Here is a 15,770-nt window from a genome sequence, read left to right on the forward strand (position 1 = left end):
AGGGAGAGAGAAGGGAAATTGCATGGAAATGGAAGGAGACCCTCAGGGTTATACAAAAGTACATACAAGAGGAAGTGAGGGGAAAGGGAAAAATAATACAAGGGGGAGAAATGAATGACAGTAGAGGGGGTAGAGAGAGAAGAGGGGATGGGAGGGGAGGGGGGATAGTAGAGGATAGGAAAGGCAGCAGAACACAACAGACACTAGTATGGCAATATGTAAATCAATGGATGTGTAACTGATGTAATTCTGCAATCTGTATATGGGGTAAAAATGGGAGTTCATAACCCACTTGAATCAAAGTGTGAAATATGATATATCAGGAAATTTGTAATGTTTTGAACAACCAACAATAAAAAATTTTTAAAAAAATAAAAAATAAATAAAAATTAAAAAAAATAAAAAATAAAATCAAAAAAAAATGAGTGAAATAAAGGTATTGTGTCCAACTATAAAATAAATATTGTTTTAAAAAATTTTTTTAGTTTTAGATGGACACAATATCTTTATTTTGTTTATTTATTTTTCTGTGGTGCTGAGGATGGAACCCAGTACTTCACATGTGCTAGGTAAGCACTCTACCACTGAGATACAACCCCAGCCCTCAAATTATATTTAATGATCTTTTTTATAGAATGTATATAATACACATCCACAGTAGAAAACTTTAAATATGTAGAAGAGAATAAGGAAGAACAATAAGTATTCTATAACCTAAGCCCAAGAGTTATGATTTCCTTTGTGTATGTGTGTGTTGTGTGTGTGTTTCCTCAAATTGTGATTACTATATTTGTAGTTTTGAATCTTGTTGTGTGTTTCATGGACATTTTCCATACCATGAGCCACACTTCCAAATATGACTTTTTAATATGGCAGTGTAACTTTGTACCTTAGGGATGTACCTTAGTTCATTTAATCATTCCCCCACCGCCAGGGATTTAAATTGTTTCTAGTTTATCACCATTTGTAGATAATGCTATATGAATATCCTAATATATAAATCTTTGCCCATATTTCTGATCTTTTAAAAGTAGCTATAGCAGGCTGGGGTTGTGGTTCAGTGGTAGACCGCCTGCCTAGCATGTGTGAGGCACTGGGTTCCATCCTCAGCATTACACAAAAATAAACAAAATAAAGGTCCATCAACAACTAAAATATATTTTTAAAAAGTATCTATATATTTATATATAATCACATACATATAATATAAAATATGAATATACATTTATATAATTTTCTAACACCCAAATCTTTGATCAATAAAGACTTTCAGACCAAAACTCTAGATAATTTTTTACCAAACTCATATGTAGAATCTAATTAACAAATGAATAATCCACAGCTTTCAATTTTTAAATAGCTCATTCTTAACTATAGGATAAAGCTTTAATTCCTTAGCAATCCTAAGCCCTATCTTTTGCCCTCATGTTTGGAACTGTATACAATACTTGAAAAATTCAGATGACTTCTAGTTACATGCACACTCCATGGTGATTAATACCTTGATACTTTTGATTATTTTGTTCCCTCTGCTTAGCTTCTCCCATATTTTTTCACCTCCTGAATTCTAAGCATTCCTTTAACATTTGGATGATGTACCATTTCTATCAGGCAGTGGTCCTTGAATCACCAGGTTGGGCTAAATGTACCTCCAACATGTACCCATGGTCCCTCGTGTGTTTCTAACATATTATATCAAAATACCGGGTTTTTTCTACCTCTGTCATTAAATCATAAGCATCTTGAGGACATGAATCATGTCTAATTTATATCCCAATGTTTAGTAGAATATAGGTACATATGGTAATTGTATTGTTGAACTTAGTAGGCTTTTTGCGCCTGTGACTGTGCTTGATACTTGTAATTCAAAGAAGAGTTATTGAATGAAGTATCAAAAACAGAATCTAGTAGAGGAGATTCATCATAGAATATGTATTTACAGAATAACCAGAATTCAATGCTATAAATTACTTAAGGTTGACAGAGAAAGGAGTAATGAATTCTGCCTGGAGCTGGGCAGTGGTCTGGTCCTTACCTTTCTTATTGACTGTGTTGAAAGCATAGGAATCTCAAAAAATAACAATTATCCTTGGACAATTGGTATCTGATACAATATCACTTTAATCTTAGTGTGGTTTTGACTGTTGTCCTTAAAATTTTCACCCTTATATTTAACCAAATCTGATGCTATTTTGCCTCCCTTGGAATGTGTTTTGGAAGGAAGTACTAGCAAAAGAAAGTAGGAAACTAGATAAAAGTATCTGTAGGAGAATGGCTACTCTATAAAAGGTAAGGCTGCTTGTCCAGTCATGTTGGCCCAATGCTGCCTTGTCTTTCAACCTTATTGCAATCTGCATCACCAGTTAATTGTCATCTATCTTCTCAGATGGCACCAAAAACTAATGCTCAGGAAGAAGGGCATGGAGAGAACAGAGATACTTGCCAGTTGGCTAATTCACAAGGCAGAACTATGGGAAACTGAAGGTAGTAATAGGGCATTACAAAGACATTCTGTGGGCTGAGGTTATGGCTTAGTGGTAGAGCACTTGCCTAGCATATGTGGGACATTGGGTTCAATCCTCAGCAGCACATAAAAATAAAATACAGGTACTGTGTCAACCTACAACTAAAAAATATTTAAAAAAGAACATGTTGTACACTGGGGTATGGATGGGTCCTAAAAAGTACTAAATGTCTGTGCCCAGCATGTTCCCAAACCTGGAGAATGACAACTAAATCAAAGCATCCCTCCATTAACTAATTTTTCCTAGGATAAGGCAGTAGATAGAGGCCCAGAATAGTAGACGTAATTAGTACCCCACAGGTCTCCTATAGATGGGAGCCTAGGGGCCATGACTGAGGAAATAAACACCTGTTACAAACAAAGTACATTGGCATGATGCCTTCAAGAGTTGTGGATAGCCAGGGCCCTTAGAGCATATAGACCAACAGCCCAGTGTCTGATTAAACTGCTATTGGAGCCTCCACATAGAGAACAGCTATTATCTATGTACTTTATATATCGTCTAGCTTTCTGGAATGGATAAATCTGGGGGAATAAGAGAAATTACAACAATGATTTTAACACAGTGTTAAATGAAATATGTTCCAAATATTTAATGTTTTGGAACTCAGAGCACATTTTTTCCCATAGATTTAGTGTTATGCATTAATTCCCAGCTTCTCAACCAGACTGTAGAAAAGCCTATTATTACTCCAATGTAGCTGAGTTATAATAATTAATTGGAATTTTGACAGCTCCCTTAGTATCTCCTGTCCCCCATTCCAACTTCCAAATATCCTATTCTCCTTTACCTTCACCAACTTAATATTTTCTCACAGAATTCCCAAAGTCTAGCTCATCTACCCTTATTCCAAACATACTCAACTTCCTTACTTTCTGAACTCTTGTAAATAAAAATAAAATTTGGGGTGGGGGCTGGGATTGTGGCTCAGAGATAGAGCGCTCTCCTAGCATGGGTGAGGCACTCGGTTTGATCCTCAGCACCACATAAATATAAAATAAAGATATTGTGTCCACCTAAAACTAAAAAAAACAAATATATTTTTTAAAAATTCAGGTTCAGTTAAGTTCAAAAGCACAGAATCTTTTCTGATGTGTTCTTTCCTTGCTCCATGCCATTTATCTGTCAAACATCTTGTTGATTCAATTTCCTTAAGGTCTTAGTCCATTAGCATTCTTGTTTGGACTTTCATCAGTATAAAGCATACATTTATAGCTATACTGTGGGAATCAGTATATACAACCTCTCACTTGAACTAGAACAGCAGCCTTAAGTGATTTCATTACCTAGATTCTTTTTCCCTTAATCAATGAATGTATCTGTCTAATGCATAAATTTAATCATCTCCTCTCTTCTTTCCCAAAATTTACCAAGTTCTCTCAATACCCAATGGCTATTATTATCCCATTTAATTTTCACTACAACCAAATTGAGATAGATATCCTTATTCTCATTTTGGAATTTAGGAAAAAATAACTTATTAGAGGTCACTGGCATGTTCAGCCACTTAGCCAGGATTTCAATTCAGGTCTATTTTCTTCCAATAGCCATAGTCACATCCCATATAGTCCAATACTTTATTTTTTTTTTTTTTTTAAATATTTATTTATTTTTTTAGTTCTCGGCGGACACAACATCTTTGTTTGTATGTGGTGCTGAGGATCGAACCCGGGCCGCACGCATGACAGGCGAGCGCGCTACCACTTGAGCCACAGCCCCAGCCCCCAATACTTTATATTGTTAACTTTTTTGAAATTTTTTGTAGTTGTAGATGGACAGAATGCCTTTATTTTATTTGTTTATTTTTATGTGTTGCTGAGGATCAAACCCAGCCCCTCACACATGCTAGGCAAGCACTCTGCCACTGAGGTATAGCCCTAGCCCTATACTTTATGTTGTTGATAAAGGTCTTCCATGACCCAATTCCATTTTACTAACACATACTTTCTCAAATCACTCTTCTTTATATCCATCCTAGTCCTGCATGCTTTGCTAGGCTACTTGATGCTTCACAAGCATTTTCTATGTTTTACTTCCTGTGTCTACACTGTTTGTTGGCCTTATCAAGGCCCAGCTCAAATTGAGAGGTGTGAATCTTCTAATATTGTTACATTTCAAGTCTATACTTACTATTATACTTTTTTTGCATTTCCATCTGAATGTTGTGATCAGCTTCTACAAGCTAGAATTTTGATAAGGATTGTGTTAAATATGTTGATTAATTTGGAGAGTATTTCTCTCATAGCTATGAACATGAAATGCTGGGCAAGTCATTTAACCTCTTTGGACTCATCTAATTTATTGCACAACTGAGAACGATAATAGTCATTCTATCTCAGGGAAATATTATGAAAGCCACATGAGAAAATTCTTCTTAAAGTTGAAAATATAACACAAATATGTGATTATTTGATAGAATTAATGAATGGAATCAGATTTTTGGTGCAATAACTCTGAGGAGCTTTAAAAACACTGGTTTATTTTTGTTCTAAAATCAATTTAATTTTTTCACAGTCACATTTTCTTTCTTTATTTTTTTTAAATTTTTTTTTTTGGTATCAGTCCTTTTTTATATTTTATTTTGAGACAGGGTCTCACTAAGTTGCTTAGGGTCTTGCTAAATTGCTGAAGCTGGCCTTGAACTTGAAATCCTTCTGCTTCAGCCTCCCAAGACGCTGGGATTACAGACATATACCACAGAGCCCAGCACATTTTCTATTTCTTAAGGCCTACTCTGTGGTTGATGCCATAATAGGATGCATGGCATAGTGTTAAGTAATATAGTCTCTAAAGCCAGACCCATCTTAAATTCCTAGCTCTGCTACTACATTTTACCTTAGACAAGTTACTTACCTGTTAATCAGTCTTCTTGTTTGCTAAGTAGGGATAATAATAGTCCCTAATTCATAGGGTTCTTGTGAAGATTAAATAAACTACTTAGAAATGTGCTCTAATACATATTCAAGACTCAATAAAGGTCAACCATCATTAAGCATCATATCAAAGTATCTTAGGGCCTACACCCAATTGCATTTATAACCAAATGTATATGAAATTGCCACCACCCACTTAGTTTGCATTATTGGAGTGTCAGGCATTTGATGCTGGAGTAAGCACCTCTACAAAGAAACAAGATGGAAATGGGAATTTTCACACCATAAACTGAAGACTATAATTTTCTTGATTAGATATATAAATAATTGCTTTTAAAATACATTTGACATAGCACAATACAAAGCTCATCTTACTTGGTTGAACAGAAAACATGCAGATTTCTTGGGATAACTGTTTCATGAGAAACAAATGCAATGACATTGCATCATTTTTTTTTTCCTTAGGAATCTATGTCTCTCTGTTCCTAGATTTTGCTTATTAGAAGCAACTAGGGGAAAGAGTCAAAGCTGTATATGCACATCTATGCTGCTCCTGTCTCCAGCCTCCTCAGACACATTCTGATCCCTGATAGCATCTGGTTCTAGGGAAGGTTGTGTTGGTTTGATTGCTGGTAAGGCGTTCTGCGTGCTGCTAGTCTTTTCAAAGCTTCGTCTCAAGAAAATCATTGCTGAAGCTGCTGTAGTTGGGAGCAGACTGGAAATCAGGACATGTAACTCCATAATGGTAGCCATAAAAAAGACACATAGCAATTTCTCTTAGAAGCAGAGGATCAAGGGTTTTACAGTGGTAGTCAATAGACCATCTAGCTCCTACTCATTCCTCAGCCTCTAGCAAAACCTATAGTGAAACTATTTAGGACAAACTGATGTGTAACTCCCACCCAACACTCTGCTGTTTTGTCCATATCCTAACTCAGAAGAAATGGACTTTAGGACACTTGAGCATTTAAATGGAGTTTAGGGGATAAGGCCCTAGATAGGAAATCTCTCCTCTGCAAATCCCTCATTCCCCAGCATGGAAAACTAAGAAACAAAAGTGTAGGGGAGGAAAAAGATAAATAGCAACAGATCCCTTGTGCAAGCCAAGTGTTGCTTAGCAGAGCAACCAGGGTATTGGATATAGGCACAGTCATGTGGAAGCAGTGGAGTGAGTAAATCAAAGTAAGTCAAAGGCAAGGAAATCTAGTAGCAGCCTTGTAATCTAACCTTTAAGGAAAGCTCTGATGCTCTTGTGAATACTTGAGACATTCTGATAAAATAATTTCCTCTATTTTCTGCTGATAATACCTGAAAATTATTTATAAAGCCAAAGGCTGGTAAGGACTGCTCAACTCAGATCCAGATGTGAACCCTGAAAACAATTGCATTCGTTTTTTTTCATAATTTAGAATTATGCTCACAACCTCCATTTTCTCCTTTCCCAAATGCTAGTATCTAGCTGGACATTCTTTCATTCATCACCACTAAAAAATTCTATTATCCCTCATGTTTAAAAATCAGGCTTCCAGGGAGGCTGGGGTTGTGGCTCAGTGGCAGAGCATGTGCCTAGCATGTACGAGGTCCTGGGTTTGAGCCTCAGCACCACATAAAAAATAAAAAATAAAATAAAGGTATTGGGTCCAACTACAAATAGAAAATAAATATGAAAAAATCAGGCTTCCGTTCTCCTGATCCATTGTTAAAATGTATATTTTCTTTCTGATGCTGATTCAACTAAATATGTGGTGGAAGACAATGTGGTTGAACTAACTCAAACTAAAGTAGACATGAGTGAAAACTCTTAAATGATCTCTGAACTCTGCATTTTAAAAGATCAATTTTCTTCAAATTAATTAATTTCTAATCTTGGGAAAATGTGAAACTAAATGATTTGATGACTTTTTTGAATGCAAGGTTGACTTTTTTATGGTTTCCTGGTGCCCCTCATACCCCTTTGTCCATACTACTTTGGCAACATTCTAGTTGTAAAGTCATCCATGACCTGGGTGGGGGGTACAACCTCAAAAGTCTACTCAACAGAGGAATGAGGCATTTAATTAAGCACTACATGTTTTTTGTTTGTTTGTTGTTGTTGTTTTGGTGCTGGGGATTGAACCCAGGGCCTTGTGCATGCAAGGCAAGGACTCTACCAACTGAGCTATAGCCCCAGCCCCAAGCATTGGGTTTTAAATGAAAATGCAAATCAAACCTTTGGAAGTTGTTTATTGAGTCTCTGTAGAACTTTCCAGTTGACTTCCCCCAGAGGAATCTTTCTCATTTTGTGCTACACAGACAAAATAGTGTGATAAAGGCCAATGATTGCTCTTAGATTTCCTTGTTAAGAAGGCTTGAGGTAAGAGGAGAATGATAAGCATCAAAATGGAGTTTTTGCCTAAAGTGCAATAAGAAAAATCAAGAATCAATAAATGGGATGGTATCAAAATTAAAAAAGCTTCTTCACAGTAAAGGAAACAACCAAGAATGAGAAAAGAGACCCTACAGAATGGCAGAAAACCTTTGCCACCTGCACCTCAGATACAGAGATTATCAATCTCCAGGCTATATAAATAACTCAAAAAACTTATCAACAGGGCTAGGGTTGTGGCTCAGTGGTAGAGTGCTTGCCTAGCATGCGTGAGGCACTGGGTTCGATCCTCAGTACCACATTAAAAATAAATAAATAAAAAAGTTATCATGTCCATCTAGAACTAAAAACAATTAAAAAAAAACTTAACCCCCAAAAACAAATAACCCATCAATAAAGAACTGTACAGGCAATTCATAGAAGAAATATGATTGGTCAACAAATATATGAAACAATGTTCAAGATCTCTAGCAATTAAAGAAATGCAAATTAAAACTACACTGAGATTCCATCACACACCAGTCAGAATTGCAATTATCAAAATACAAGCAATAATAAGTGTTGGAGAGGATGTGGGGGAAAAAGTATACTTACACATTGCTGGTGGAACTGCAAATTGGTGCAACCCCTATGGAAAGCAGTATGGAGATTTCTCAGAAAACTTGGAATAGAACTACCATTTGACCCAGTTATCCCACTCCTTGGTTTATATCCAAAGGTCTTAAAATCAGCATACTATAGTAGTAATGCAACCACATCAATGTTTATAGCATCTCAATTCACAGTAGCTAAACTATGGAACCAACCTAGATGTCCTTCAACAGATGAATTGATAAAGAAAATGTGGTACATATACAAAATGGAATATTATTCAACCTTAAAGAAAAATGAAATTATGTTATTTGCAGGTAAATGGATGGAACAAGAGAATATCATGTTAAGCAAAGTAAGCCAATCCCAAAAAAACAAAAGGATGAATGTTAAGTTAATAACATTTAACATTATCCACTCTGATAAGTGGATGCTGATCCATAGTGGGAGACCCATATGGAAGAATGAATGAACTTTGGATTGTGCAGAGGGGAGTGAGGGGAAGGGGGGTGCTGTCAGGATGGGAAGGATAGTAGAATGACACCGACATTATTACCCTATATGCATGTATAATTACAATACTGGTGAGACTGCACCATGTACAGCCAGAGGAATAAGAAGTTGTGCTCCATTTGTGTACAATGTGTCAAAATGCATTCTATTTTCTAAAAATTTAATTTTTTTAAAAAATAAAACTATGCTGAGATTCCATCTCACTCCAGTCAGAATGCCAATTTTCAAGAATACAAATAACAATAAATGTTGGGAAGGATGTAGGGAGAAAGGTTTACTTTTACATTGCTGGTGGGACTGCAAATTGGTGCAAACACTCTAGAAAGCAATATGGAAATTCTTCAGAAAATTTGGAATGTAACCACTATTTGACCCCATTATCCCACTTCTTAGTATATACCCAAAGGATTTTAAATCAGCATACTACAGTGACACAGCAACATCAATATTTATAACAGCTCAATTCACAATAGCTAAGCTATAGAACCAAACTAGGTGCCCTTACACAGATGAATGGATAAAGAAAATGTGGTATATATATACAAATGGAATATTACTCAGCCATAAAAAGAATGAAATTATGGCATTTGCCAGTAAATGTATAGAACTGGAGACTCACACTGAGTGAAATAAGTCAATCCCCAAAAAACAACAAAGGCCAAATGTTGTCTCTGATATGTGGAGGCTAACACACAATAATTGAGGGAAGGGAAGAAAGAAGTTCATTGGATTAGACAAAGGGGAATGAAGGGAAGGGAGGGAGATGGGAATACAAAGGACAGTAGAATAAATTGGACATAACTTTCCTATGTTTGTATATTAATACACAACCAGGGAAACTCCACATCATACACAACCACAAAAATGGGAAGTTATACTCCATGTATGTATAGTATGTCAAAATGCACTCTACTATAATATATATCTAAAAAAGACTAAAAAGAAAATATCTATGAAAACTTTAAGACAAAAAAAAAGGATGGAGTCTTTGACATACTCTTAGATAGCCCCTGATAATTGTCAGCCTCAGTCAACCAGGTCAATGCTGTCCTCTTGGCTCTTTCAATTCAACACTTGGTGAAATTCAGTGTTTGGATCACGCGCATTCTTATAAGCTGGATATGGATTGGATAAGCTGGATATGGATATGGATTGTTCCACAAGCAAATTTTCTGCGCACAACAAGCAACAGATCCTGCAGTGAAGTTCCACCTGGGGGAACCATGATGGATTTGCAGAAGACTGTTCTGCTAGAGTTTTGAAAACACTCTTCAAGCTTTTTCCTTTGGGGTCTCCACATCATCCCCAGCACTGCCTTCCTCCCCCCTCATAAAGACACACTGTGCAGTTTTCCAGGGAGGCATGCCCACTGCGAAGTGTCACAAAATCACACTGAATGACAGAATATCCAAACAAGACCCAGCCTGACTAATAACTTTGGAAAGGTCTTACATTCTGATTAATGTAGTTGCTTAATATCTTTAACAGAAACAGTGGTGTGTATTGTTAATTAATAATTGCTATTTTACCTCCTCATTATCTACCCTACTCTCTAACCTGAGCAGAATACCCATACAAGTGGTTCTCAACCATATGTATGAATCAGAATTATCCAAGGATTTTTTTTAAATATAGACAGTGTAGCCCTATACCAGACCTATTAAAAGTCCCTGGAAATGGAGCATATTGTTCAAAAAAATTTTTAAATGCTGGTTTTTAAGGCATAGCCAAGATTGAAAACTACTGCCTTAACCTCATCTAGAGTAATTTTATCTTCACAAATTAGTGAGGTATATATATATATATATATATATATATATATATATATATATATATATATATATTATTACTCCCATTTTATAGAGGAGGAAACTGAGGCTCACATTTCAATGACAAACCAAGATCACATGGCTAGAAATTTGCTAAGATTCAAAGACAAGTGCATTGCTCCAAAGAACATGTTCTTTCTACTCCATTACACCAATGAGCTATGCATAATTTTTTCTTGGTACCTGATATAGATCTCTTTTAAACCAAGAGTTTTTACCTTATTTAAAGTTGCTATGTACTCTAATAGGTGTATACCCATTTATCAGTCTTTAATTCCATCATACTACTGTGTTTCTGCACTTTTACTCTACCCATCATTTTCTTAGAAAAGATGGAAGCAACATGGGCACTGAGGGATTCCATATCTCCCCATAGTTATTTCTATCATACTATTACATTATAAATCTCAATCCACAATCTCTTTACCTAACTAAAAACAAAATAAAACAAAAAAGAAACCACTGCGAAGGTGGGGGGCGCATGTAAAGTGGTAGTTTTTCTTTATAGTTTCTGAATTCTTAGGTTGTTATGGGTTTTAGCTTTCCTGGCTGTTATTGTAGGTTTATTCTATCTTCTTTTGTGTTTGGTTTGGGTTTACCAGTGTCCCTTCATTCATCTTTTGTCTATGTATATTATAAATACCTGGGCATATATGGATATACACAAACATAGTCACTTCAGTGTTAAAAATAGTAAAATACTTTTTGCTGTGAGGAATCTTAGAGACTTTATTTGTTCCTATAGTTTTCAAACTTTTTCTAGCTACAGAATTCCTTTTCCAAGAAATTTATAATATTCAGGATCCCAACATGTAAAACAGACATTGGTAGAGTCTGGTAGAACAAAAAGAAAGAAAGAAAGAAAGAAAGAAATACCCCCATTACTTTGGGCCTTGAAAGAGATACATAGCAGAAGTTGGAAACTATAGTGTTAGTCATCTCCCCAAATTTACTGATGAGGAAATTGAGGTCCAGAGAAGTAAACTGACTTGCCCAAGTTCACATAGCATATAGTAAATCAAGGTGTAAAATTCAAATTTCCTAATTTGAAGTCCTGTGCTCTAACACACTCAGTATGTAAATATGACAACCAACACTGAGTCAAGAAAATTCTGAGAGAAGCCCTGGTTATAGAAATAATATTAACAATTAACTTTCTTAAACAGGCATTTTTAAAAAACATTTTTAGTTGTAGTTGGATACAATACCTTTATTTATTTATTTTTTTTAAGAGAGAGAGAGAGAGAGAGAATTTTAATATTTATTTTTTAGTTTTCGGCAGACACAACATCTTTGTTTGTATGTGGTGCTGAGGATCGAACTTGGGCCACACGTATGCCAGGAGAGTTTGCTACCGCTTGAGCCACATCCCCAGCCCCAATACCTTTATTTTATTTATGTATTTTTTAATGTGGTGCTGAGGCTAGAACCCAGTGCCTCACATGTGCTAAGCAAGCACTCTGCCACTGAGCTACAACTGCAGCCCCTATGTCAGGCATATTTTATAGTCATTGCTGGCTATATTCCACTTCCTTTAGAGTGCCTTCACTTTCTTCATTCACACATCTCTGAGTGTCTTTTGAATACACCCACAATAATTTAGTCTTTACCCCTACTTTTAAGTCCAGGTCTATATTATCTCTTTTTAAAAAAAATAAAAGCTTTATTGACATATAATCCACATACTATAAAATTAACACATTAATCTAGTGTTAAATCTAATTTTAGATTATTTTTACTTCTCCCCAAAGAAATCCTATACACATTAGCAGTCAGTTCTGATTGCCCCTTTCCCAAAGTCCTGGCCATAAACTTATGTGCAAAGTATTTGTATAAGGACATCTGCCTGGTAACTGTCTCTCCAACCTCAAGCTAAGGCCACTCTTATTTGTAATCATGGTGGCTAAGGAAGATTGTTATTTTGATGACTTGGCAGATACAAATATCATATCTTATCACTATTCTTATTTAATGGTCTTAGTTAACAGATAATATATATTTTTGTTTGCTTTTAGTCTCTTTCATTTCTTTCCACTCCGTGGGGCATTTTAGGGAGAGAAGGAACCCTCCTAAGGAATAGTAAGCCATGATAATGCAAAGCAAAGAGAATATAAAGGCAGTGTTCTTAAGACCTTCACTGGGAAGTGGGCAGAGAGAGCTACATTGCATCAGAGGAGGTTCTGCATGTTGCCCCATAGACTCAAGAAAAGGTCCCAGGGGCCACGGTGTTCAGGGAGAAAAACAGACAAGTTCCAGCAGACCCCAGTCATACCCAGAGTGCAGCAAGCCTATCATAGAATGGCTCAGGCACCACTGGGTCAAACCTTCCTGTGCCTTCAGTGCCTGCCTAATATGACTCCTGAAAAACTCTTGCCTTCAGTGAGAGAAAGTATTAAATATAAAGGCTTTTGTATACATTTACTAATTAAAAGGTTGATTATCAGGTTGATTATCACTTTACTGATGATTAACCCTGGTTAATCATCAGTAAAGTGAGTTCATTCCTCTACTCCAAGATGGAAGTTAAAAAATGATTGCTGTCTGACTTTCCATACTAATAGAGGTTCAGAGCACATGGGGTACAAAATGAGATGGGCTTTGAGACAAGGGGTCAATGTGGGTCTACAGTAAAAATAAAAACCTTCAGATATGAGAGATCCAGATTCCCAATCTCATTAGCTCTTCCTGGAACATCTCCTTCAGCCTGTCCTTAGCATATTGCCATTCTGCCAATGGCTTAAACCACCTGTGAGCCAGGAAATTCCAGATGATGGAATGAACTGAGCCTTGGTGCTGAATTGATGCTGTGTGACACTGCACGAGAATTCAACTTCCCTTTTCCTCATCTGCCTGGAACAGCTTTTGGAAATTTTGAAAAGCCTTAGACCAGGTGCCTTGTCTGTTCACAACACAGCTTGCCTCACATTGCCCTGAGAATAAAGGTAAAAGTGCCCTGCATGCACACTTCCAATACAGTCAACGAGAGTTCACACACACTGGCCCCTCTGCCTATAATACTCTCCAATACCTCATCAAATTTGGGTTTAAACAGACCCTGGTGTACATGGTCTTCCACTTTCTTAATACAGGGACCTGAACTATGACAATATATGCAGCCCCTCCTGAGCTCTACTACTAGGCATAGCACAGAGGACACATGGTGGGGATGACTGCTGCCCTCAGGCCTCCTGCTCTCATTACCTCTGGCTGGACAAGGTGCTCACAGAGATCTACCACACTGATGGACCCAAGAACTGCCAAAATGGCAGCCATAAACAGGAGGCCAGAGCTGGAAATACCTCCGAAAGCATGCTGTTTTGAGTAGGGGCAACTAGAACTATGCAGAAGCCACAGACATCTGGCTTCAGGTCCAAGAACAAGGGTGTTTGTTTTTCCTAATGGGGCCACAAGAGGATTCCTGGGAGTTTTGTCCACCACTGAGCCATTCCATACACAGCAAGACTTAGAAGCAAGAGTTGTCATTTCTGCACCCACAAAGGCTGTCAGTCCAAACAGACATGCCAGATAGACTTAAGAGACACGATGGAAAGAAGGTGGGTGCATCTATACTCTCCATGCATAGAGCAGAGCACTGTGAGTGGCCTTGGCTCCTCTGGGTTGGTTCAGAAGTGGGGAGTAAGAGGGTCAAGTGGGGTTGATCAGGGCACCTGATCTGCCTGTTGGGTTGCAGTTGCTGAGACCCATGGTTGCCACCCTCAGCCTCCCTTGGAGGCTTCTCCACTCATAGGGCACTGAAAGGCTCATCATCACAAAGACTAGTCATGCTGCCTCAAGATACAGGCCAAGTTGCAGGACCTGGGGCCTACTACCTAACAGTCTATGAGGCCTCCACTTGCCGGCAATCCTACACCAAGGCTGTCTTGCCTGGACTCCTCAAGGCTGAAAATGTTGAGTTTGTGTATGTGGAAAAGAGTCAACATATTACCCCAGAAACAGCATGTGAGGAGTCTGTGCAGGGAGCTGCCAGATTTGGTCCAGCTTCAGAGGTTCAGTCTGTGGTTGGTGGGCCCCATCACTCTGGGCCCAGGATAAGAAAGAACATGATGGCAGAAAGGTGTGGCAGAGGAAAGCTGCTCAGCACCTGGCTGCAATAAAGCACAGAAAGGCAGGCTGCTTTTTCTCTGTGTCTTGTCTAAAGGGGAAGAGCCAAACCACTTAGAAAACTCTTTATTATTACCTGACCCCAATCTGTCTCCTGTATACCCCCTGCTCTCCCTCTGTTCCTCATTATCTTCTACCCTATGCTCCAGCCATATAATGCTATTGAAAGGGCCCAGTTTACCTTTTGTACTTTCTGGCCTTTGTCCCATTGTTGTTCCTTCTGCACAGAATGCCCTCCTTCTACTTCTCTTCCAAGAGTGGTAATGTTCCATGTTTTAATATGCTGCTTGGAAGTCACACACTCTACCACCGTTTGTAGTATACCTTTATTATCATACCTACCATGTGGTAATGGATTATTCTAGGTACTAGTATTCTAGATACATCTGCCTCCCCACATCATACTATATGCACCCCCAAGGAAGGTATGCTGTTCTAGAAATATATTTTTAAAAATCAAGTAGCTTGCCATTGGAACTCTGTGGCAGTTTTTCCCTGTCCCAAATAACATGTGTCTACAGATGACATTGTTCTCCAGCTAGTTACTTTTTGGATATAGATGGTCCTCGCCATCTAATAGTCTTCAAAAAGGAGGCTCCTACTACCACATTTAGTTAAGAAGGGAGATTTCCCTTTCTCTGGAGCAACTATTCACTGGATTCCAGGAAAGGTTTAAGTGGCTCTTGGTCCAAAGCCATCTGAAGTTAGTATGTCAGCGTCTGAATTTGCATATTGTGATCCTGGTCCAGCTACTTCAGTGTCTCACACCACACAGGGATGGTTCTCAATGCCTAGGCCTGGGAAGTGGGGTAGAGCAGTCCTGACTGGATGTTTCCTGGGACTTTGGAGAGTTTTCCATGGGAACATCCAATGCTCCACCTTCCCTTTCTTCTTAAGTTCTTTCTTCCGTCATTGTCTCAGCCTACACCACCTCAGTTTCCTCTCTCAGTTA

Source organism: Marmota flaviventris, chromosome X (genome assembly GCF_047511675.1).
Source record: "Marmota flaviventris isolate mMarFla1 chromosome X, mMarFla1.hap1, whole genome shotgun sequence".
NCBI lineage: Eukaryota > Metazoa > Chordata > Mammalia > Rodentia > Sciuridae > Marmota > Marmota flaviventris.